This window comes from Drosophila montana, unplaced genomic scaffold (genome assembly GCF_035044405.1).
Source record: "Drosophila montana isolate Dmon_TW-CO22-7 unplaced genomic scaffold, ASM3504440v1 contig_3526_1, whole genome shotgun sequence".
Taxonomy (NCBI): Eukaryota; Metazoa; Arthropoda; class Insecta; order Diptera; family Drosophilidae; genus Drosophila; species Drosophila montana.
In genome coordinates, this window is record NW_026998405.1 from 517714 (window position 1) to 526971 (window position 9258).

General features: G+C 39.1%; 1 long non-coding RNA gene across 1 annotated transcript; it reads right to left on the reverse strand.

Annotated features, from left to right (window-relative positions):
- Nucleotides 1-6301: 6301 nt before the first annotated feature.
- Nucleotides 6302-8799, reverse strand: LOC135435151 (uncharacterized). The gene is made up of 3 exons (XR_010437344.1): nucleotides 7637-8799; nucleotides 7520-7573; nucleotides 6302-6413 (listed from the first exon to the last, which is right to left on the reverse strand). It is a non-coding gene; the product is annotated as an uncharacterized LOC135435151 (long non-coding RNA).
- Nucleotides 8800-9258: the final 459 nt, after the last annotated feature.

Consider the following 9258-nt stretch of genomic DNA (forward strand, 5'->3'; position numbering starts at 1 on the left):
GCTGGCCGACTGTGGTTTGACTTTTTGCATAGCCACAAAAGCAGCAAAAACAACATTAGCAGCAGCGACAGCAACAAAACTGGCGAAAATGTGCGCGCAGTTTGTGACTTTGCGGCTTTTCCGTGTTTGTTGTTGTCGTGTCGACAAATATGCCGCAGGACATTTTGAGTTTTGTGTAGTTTTTGCGGCCAGCGAGTGTCGTCCAAGGCGTAATTACCTGGACTTTCACTATAATTTGACCACGCCGTTGTTTGCCACTTTACTGCCCTGTTAAAAGGCGACAACAACAATTAACTTGCCGCTAAGGGTATGATAACTATGTGCTGTACTTTGCCAGCTGCTCACTGCGCGAGTTCAAGGTAATTTAGAAGTCACTTTCAGCTGAAAGGGAAAATAAATTTCGGATGTTACGGGTCGAAGCTACTTTTAAAACGATAGAATTGGATCTGTTTCTTATATTGTTTTTATTTGTTTGCATATTTTCGTATTTTTATGTAAGCGTCTTTTATGAAAAACTATTATAAGTATTAAAGCTAAAAACTTTATACTTTTAATCAAGATTCGAATCTACTTTGTGCTTTCAGGGTCGTTTATACACGTCTAGATCGTCTAGAAGCCGCTACGCCGATAAGCTGCTGGGGCATCCGGCTGACCCTTTCACAGGGAGGCGCCTCTAAAGGTTACACCCCTACAGTATTAGGCCATGTCGTTAATTCCCTTCATTGTTAATATCCCACTATTGTAAATACCGCTCAATGTAAATATCATTTGAGATAACAAACATTGTTACTATACTTTATATTACAGTCTTTCGCTTGGTAATATAAGAAACTTAATTGTTAAAAAGATAAAATTCACGCTCAAAGCTTCTTTCGTCGTATTTTAATTAGACATTGCCCGCTGTTATGAAAATATTGCAAGCCGTAAAGATTTTCGCACACGATTTGCGGGCTAAATTTGATCCACACCCAAAATTGGCATTTACCAAATCTGATTGAATAAATGCCATGATTGGGGCCAAAGTAATTAATGCTTTGGTGCTGGATCTGCCTTAAAAATATTTTATTTTAAACCAAATAGGCTGTGAAATAAATACGGCTTGGTTTGGTTTTCCGGTTGGTTTCGGTTAAAAGTAAAAAATAAATTGGCATTGGAATTCGAATAGCCAATTTGCAATTTCAATAATTAAAATTTAAATAATTTCTTATGTACATTTTTTTATAAGATAAATATTTAAGCCAAATTATTTTGTGTGCATTGTAAACTTATTTTAATTTGCATATTCCATTTTTTTGTATAAATATTGCGAGTTCCACTTGGCATAATAATTGCCATTCAGTGCATTTCAGCTTCGATATTTTAAAGTATATTTTTTGTGTAAGCACTTAACTTAAAGTTATATTTGGCTCTCCTTCTTACATTCGCTGTTATTCTTACTGGGACTTTCTCATACACTCACGCATATCAAACACGGGCGTTGGCCCCTGCGTTTAAGTAGCCATTGTTTTTGGTGTTGTTTTTGTTGTTGTTGTTGTTGTTGCTTTGGCCTGCGGCTTTGAGGCGGCTTAAAATTGGATTTGCTTTTTTGGTTTGACAGCGCTCTTTGTTGTTGTTGTTGCCCTTGTTGTTGTTTTTGCTACCGTTGGTTTTGGCCCTCTCATGTGCGTACTTGTCACTTTAATAACTTTTTGCTGATTTTTTCCTTTATTTTTTTCGTGTTGTTTCCTTTTGTGGCAGCTTCATCAAAGCACGTTTTAATTGCTGTCCTAACAGCTGTGCAAAATATTTATTTAATTTGTTTTCTTTTTATACCATATCTTTTGGCTTTGTTGTATTTTATTTTTAGACGTGCCGCAAATCTCGAATGGAATGCCAGCAGCATTTGCTTTTTATGACTGCCAAACATGAAAGACAAGAACGCGGCAATGGGCACTAACAATGTGTGAAAATTCGCACGTTTCATCATAAATAGCAATAAAACACACAACAATAGAAATGAAAAACAATTTATAAATTTACGTTCCTTATAATTTGACATTTGTGGCTGCGATATTAGAATTTGCGCGTCCATTGTCGGCAAATGGCGAGGCACGCAAATTGCAGCTATGGACAAAGTTATGACTAGGCTGGTGTGGTCGATGCGGGGTGGAGGGGAACTTGGAGGCTACTTTAAGTTACGCTCTACTCCGACACTTGCCTTAAGCTCCTTAGTCGCCTGCCACAGATGCAAGAAACTTTCTGCCTCGCAAGAAGTTATTCGAGTGTGCGTTGCGCCTGTCGCTATGCAACAATTTCAATTTCAATTTTCTTATAATTTGCTACTTTTTTAATTTGATCAATTTCACGCTAAATGTAACACGCACAAAAGTACATTTTGTAATTATTTGCACAAGAGCTTAATTGTTTGCATTTTCCAACGAATTTCGCACAAATATTGACAAGGAGGGGCGCGAACGCCTGTGGTTGAAAATTATCACAGAAAAACTCAGTTTCATTTTTACTTTATTTTATTTTATTTTGGCAACGCACTTCAATTAAATAAATAGACTTATTTTGTTATGGGGCGCCAACGAAATTTAAACCAACATAAAAAATGTGCGCAGCAAAATGGGCCGCAGTTCGTATGCGTGTGTGTGTGTGTTGCGCTCTTGTGTGTGTGTGTGTGTGTGTGTATGAGTGTTTGTAACTGAGCATTGAACCAGTTTCAGAAGCCGCACACAAGCATCTGCTCCAACAAGATGAGGATGGTGGTAGGGGGGAAAGGGGATAGGGGTTTGCCAAAGCTGGCTGCAGCTTTTAGTCAAGTCTCTGGTTGTACATAAAAAAAGTCAACAAACATGTAAATTATGAAAAATGTATTAACAAAGCAACGTAAGCGCAAGCACACACATAAACCCACACACACACATGTATGTACACATACAATGCTATTCAAATTTGTAGGTCAACTAATGCACTCAAAAGTTATGAAAAGAAAATAGAAAAAGTTTAAGGTTCAATAGCACACAAAAGCAAACTCTTGGGTATTTTAAGTCCAGAAACTGTAAAAAAAGAAAATAGGTATGAGCTGTGACACTGTGGTGGACAGCTCCAGACTGTGCCCCTCTCTGTTTCCAGCACAATGAGTCCAAAGGTTTCCTGGAAGCAGTAGCTGCCCTATTGCTGGAACTTTGCCTTCCATGGAATCTACCTACCACGATGCAACTTCTACGAATTTTAATTTTAATTCTAGCTTATAGCTTAAGCTGCTTCTGTTAACTTGTAGCATTATTATTATTATTATTCACCCAGTAATTCACGCACCTGGACCTAACGCATAAAATCCTTGCCTCTACAGAGTATAAGACCTGCACAGCTTTCAATTTTTATTAAGTCTCTGGAGGGGTTTTTGAGGTTTGATTTGAATTTAATAGATCACCAAAATATTGAAACATATTTCGAATCGATAATTCCAAAAAAAAAGTTTAAGCGATACGTTTTAACGAATTGTTTACAACCTTAAAACCATTTTTGAGCATATCAAATGACAGCCGTAGAAATTATATGTATGTTTATGTTTAACTAACACCATAGAGCTTACGAAATTTCTTTTGGTCTTTTGCGAGCCTCTACTCATTTCCATTCTGCTGGGCATCCGCCTGCTGGCTCTCAGCCTCAGTTGGGCCTGGTACAAATGCATTGTTCCGTCTGGCGATCTCGCGCTTCTCATCGTCGGTCAGCGGACCAGTGCCATAGACAGGTATATTCTGATAGAGCTTGGCCAGCGGGCTCAGGTTGTTTAGCTCGTTGTGAAACAGAGACAAGCGCTGTCCGTATGGTCGATTCTGCATGAATTGATCGCCGTTCTGTTCGTCGTCGTCTTCATTGTTGACCATCAGATTCAGCGATGGCATCCAGCTTGAGAAGGAATCGGACATGATTGGCGAAACGTATGAAATGCTTGGCTCTAATCTGTTTTCAAGATTTTTTCGATAAAATTAATAAAAAAAATGTATCTTAATGTGCAGCGCTGAATTTCGAATGACTACTTCTCAATTTTGTATCGGCTCCAGCTCAGCGTTCACAGACAGCTAACTGAAGGACTGCCTAGATCTAAGAAATTTGAAAAATGTTTAACAAAATATATCATATATTATACTTATTTTTCTTGGTATACGTATCACATTGGCTTACTGGCTGTTCGTGCTTTAAAGCTCTTGTTTCTCTGGTATAAACGATATTATAAGCAGGCTGAGAAAGTTTCAGAACACATATTTTCTCATTCGAATCACTCGATAATTAAGAAGAACTAATTATTATTAAAGTAAAAATATTGTGTGTGTGACATCTTTTTAGTACTATAATCAGGGCAGCAAACTTAAGAAAAACTGTTGGTGGTTCCATTCCGACTTTGAACCAGCTCGCTCTCTTGAATTTCTGGTTGAGAATCTTGGTTTTCTACGTCCATGAACCAGGACCTTATCATATATTTATTTTTCCTATTTAAAAACAATACAGTTGACAATTTTGAATTGTCTCTTGTTCTACAAATATTGCAGGCCGTATATATATATATATATATATATATATAGCAATACATTACAATATATTAGCAATACATACCCAATTTTTAATATGGTTATATGAATTCAATGATTGGGACTACAGTTATTTAGTTTATTATTTTGTTTTTTTGAGCCAAAACAGTATTGTTCAGACCTTCAATTGAAATACATATGTTTTATTGCTGAAATTTGTTTCTATAAACGTGTCCATCACTGTACACATGGCTAACACTCACGCACACTCACATACAAACACACACATGCTGAATTACTGTGTCTCGTTAGCCAGTGGCTGTGGCTGTGGCTGTTGTTGTTGTTTTGACTTTTTCACAGACACTTCAGTCGGCTAGGCCGTGCGACAATATCCGCAGTGTGGCTGCTGGCAGCCAGACCCGCAGCCCCGCAGAGCCTGTTCCCCCCTCTCGCACACAGCAGCTGAATAATGTGCACCTGTTTTGTTTATTTTGACTGCACTGTTGTTGCTGTTGTAGCTGCTGCATTTCTCGTTGCTGTTGTTGTTTTCATAGAGAGCAGCTGCTGTCGTGTTGTGCATTTAAAGCAGAGCCCAAAATACAAAAAAGCGAAAGGCAGGAAACGCGTATTTTTTTTAGGTTATTGTTGCCACATTTGCAGGTTGCTTGGCTCATTTGCTGGCCGGAAACCGAATTGAAAGCATCTTTTAGCCAAATAAACAACAGCAAACCGTAAGCAGACAAATAAACTCATTACAAAGTATATCCGCTGGCGATTCGATGATTTTAAAATTCAGCACAGCAAAAGGCAACTTTTAACTGCAGCTTAGCAGCAGCTGGAGTAGCAGCAGCAGCAGCAGCAGCAGCAGCAGCAGCAGCAGCGGCAGCGGCTACGCTTAATTAAATGCCCAACAAGCAGCAAATTAAATAAATACGCACTGCACACAGCATCAACTCTGGGTAAATAGCGGCTGCTCTGGCAGCTCTGGCAGCTCTGAGCCAACCTTTGTTCTTCATTGACAATGCAGCGGGACTAATCAGTTGAGAAAATGGCGAGATGCTGCGGCAGCAGCTAACAAAAGGCCAAGCGGACCCTTTGGGCCATTAATTAGCTGGCACAAACAAAAGAAAAACTTGCCGAGCACAGCTCAAAACAAACGTTAAGCGAAAATGAAACCCAAACAACGTGAGGTCAAAAATGCCAAAACAATGTATAAATAATTGTAAATGGATAGATGTCCTAGCAAAATTCGTTTAATTATTACGCATTCTTAACAAGTTGCCCAGCTCTCCCCTCTCCATCACGACCAAGTATATCACATATCAACGCCCTTGTCATACCCTGCAGACTTTTCGTTAGGGCATCAATCAAGCATACCCTGCTCCCACTTCATGGCCCGCCAATTAATCGCAATCGTATTAAGATTGATCATCAGCCGCATCCGTGAGTGACACGCAACAGCCTGTACGTAATTTTTGCATTGTTAACCGCAGGCATGCAGCATGCGCTTTATGCATTAATATGAATGTTTTAAGTGCTTCATTAAAATAATTAATTTAAATTAAATAAAAATAAAAATATTATGCCAAAGGTGGTATTTCTTTCAGATATAAAATTACTTTAAATATTTAAAATAAAGAGGACACAAAAATATATATTTAATACATTTATTGATTACTTGTCATTTTTTATATATATGCTTAATTTTAATATTATTATTAATTTTATTAATATTCTCATTATATCTCTTATTATTCAATTTTGTTGTTTACAATTCTGCTTAGTTTCTTAAAATAATATTGTCAATCTTCAAATGGCATAAAATTGAGATTATGAATTCTAACAAATCGATTTTGGACGCCGCCACAAACTGGATGACAGCAACATTTATAAAATCTGAAACAAATTGAACAAGGTTAAGGTTACATATTTCCCGGGGCTGTGGGTTTGCGAGTGCTTTTAGGCCAGATACCAGCGTGCAGTGAAGCGTGGCAGCATTTGGAGTTATTGTAGTGGCAAAAGTTTTGGCCTTGCAATTTAACTAAAAGCCCCAATAAAATTGAAAGGTGTTTGGGCCCGGCGCAAATATATGCCCAGCAAATACTTGTAGCGCTCGATAAAGTGCTTACATTTAACGCTTGCAATTGTGTGAGAGTGTGGGACAGGAAGTTATAAGCATGTGATAGCCGTGGCATAAACATTTATGTAGCTACTTTTCACAGTGCTGTGTGGGTGTGCGGGTTGTGTGTTGGTGTTGGTGTGTGTGCAGGGCATAAAAACTGCCATGCCACGCAAATCCAATTGAAATCGTTGCATGGTGCGAGGCAAATCCATTTAATAACCAACATAAATACTCTAAAGAAGCTTTGCGACTTGAGTGCGCCACAGGAAACTATTTTGCCAGCAGACGGGCTGACAGAGACGACCATATTAAGCTGAAGGCTAAGGGCGTTGGGCGTTAGGCACTGGGCGAGGGACGGTGCGGTGTGGTGCGGTGGGGTGGGGCGTGTGACAGGCAGCAAAACTGGCTTTAAGCTCAAGTGAGTTGTGAGACATTCAATGTAGTATATGTGTCGTGTATTTGCATGACAGTTCATTTAAATACGCGATATACACAAGCGAGCCTGTGTGTGTGTTCTGTGTGTGTGGTCTGTGTGTGTGTCTGTGTGTATAAATAGCATGCAAATATCTGTGGGCGTGTATCCCGCTGCAAAAGTTGAGTCGCCACAGAGACCAAAGCAAGGTCGAAGGCAGCTTTCAATTCTATCTGCCCGCTGCTTATTTTTATGCTGATTAACCTAACAACTCGATTCGGTCTTGTGACACACACCCACACACCCACGCCCCGACAAACACACACCCACACACTGTGTCACACGTAATTGAATAAGAATATGACTCGTTTCAATATTTTATACCGTGCCCCACAAGATTGCCCACAATCATAGCCAACACGTCGCCCCAAAAACTGTGACTGTGCCCATAAAAACTCATAAACTTACCATAAATATTGGCCCACTAAACTGGCGCCATATTATTGTTATACCCCAGGAAATCTTTATAGAGGGGGTATATTAGTCAGGGCTACATAGATAATTGTTATTAAAAAATATATTTACATTAATAATAGGCCACGTGGTCTAAGTAAATCATCAACTTTTAAGGCAGCATAAACTGCAACTAGCTTATGATTATCTATATAAAGGGTATCTCTGCGTACGGCAGCTGAATGCTCATCATTTTATTGCTTGTATTTTTTTCTGCTACCGAGAAAGAAATATGTTCGATTAGGGCTGTTGCGCCCAAGCGGATTTTGTTTGGCCCGTTCAGCCGTGCTAAAGATGATGTGTAATTGCATTTTATGGCCATAAATAAAAGTTTGAATTGGTGCCACGCCTCGAACTTTGTGTTGGCCACAAATTATTCAAGTGGCAGCGCGTGCGTTTATGTCTTAATTAGGAAGCAATTGCAGTTGCAACAGTTGCAGTTGCAGCTGCAGTTGAAATATTTAAGCAATGCCGCAAGATTTCTTAATTAAAAAGTTGCTCCATCGTCGGGCTCACATCTTTGTCGGCATCTTGGCGAGCATCTGAGGTGTCAGCAACAATGAAAATAATTTGTGCTGTTCTCGTTTCTTTTTGTATACCCTCTACACAAAGAGCTGCTAAAAGCTGGCATAGAAAGCTAACAATCGCAGAGTAAATCTTTGTTTTGACTTGCCAATTTCTGTGGTTGACAAAGCTGATGCGAAATAATATTTACGGCGCCTTAAGTTAATCCTTTGTAAATTGAATCCTCTTAGTGTCAAGGAGTATCTTCTAGTTAGGTTAGGCTAACAGCTAGAATCTTCTTGCTTGTTTATTTGTGTATTTGGTATTTTCTGTTGCTGTCGCTTACGCCCCTTTTTGGCAATTTGCTTTTGCACATTATTCTTCATTTACTTTGCAGCGAAATCTACGAAATTTCATTTGCAGTTATGTTGCTATTTTTCCGGCAACAATTTTCCAGAAGCCGTCGCAAACGTCACTTCTGCTGCTGCTGCGTCTGCTGCTCCAGCTTAGCTGCGGACTGTACCGAAAATATTTGCCAAGCGCTTCAATTTGGACGCCGAGTCAAACAATTTGCCTGGTCAGGAAAACGAAATATATGTGCATAGACGTGAAGTCACAGCACATTTATATTAGTGTGAACTTGGCCTGCACAATGCCAGGGCAGCTCTATAAGTTTTGGATTTTAATGCCAAGCACACACTTCAATTTGTGTATGTGTGTACTGATGTGTTGCTATGTGCGTGTGCGTGTGCCTAATGCCGACGTTAACTTCGCTGCCTTGCCTGTTCAACAATTTTTGCACGCCTCAGTTGTTTTGTTGAAAGTTGAAAAATTGTATTGCATACATTTAGGCAAACAACTTTGGACAAGGACAAAGTTTTCCGTTCGGACACTGCAGCGTCATATTACACTGCAGTTGGGTTCATTCATCAACACCATGCATCATAATCATATTGCTCACAATATATATATATACCAAAATGGAAGACTTTTAACAAACTACCAACTATTCTTTTTCATAAGCTTAGCCACAGTTGAAGCAAGTAGAGCGAGCTATAATATGTGCAGGAAACACAATTTATTGATCTGTAAGCTTGGCAGAAACTTGTTTATCTTTTAACTTTCAGCTTACAGTGCTCAATGAAGCTTTAAGCGAGCTTTAATATATGCAGTTATTACAATTAGTTGAT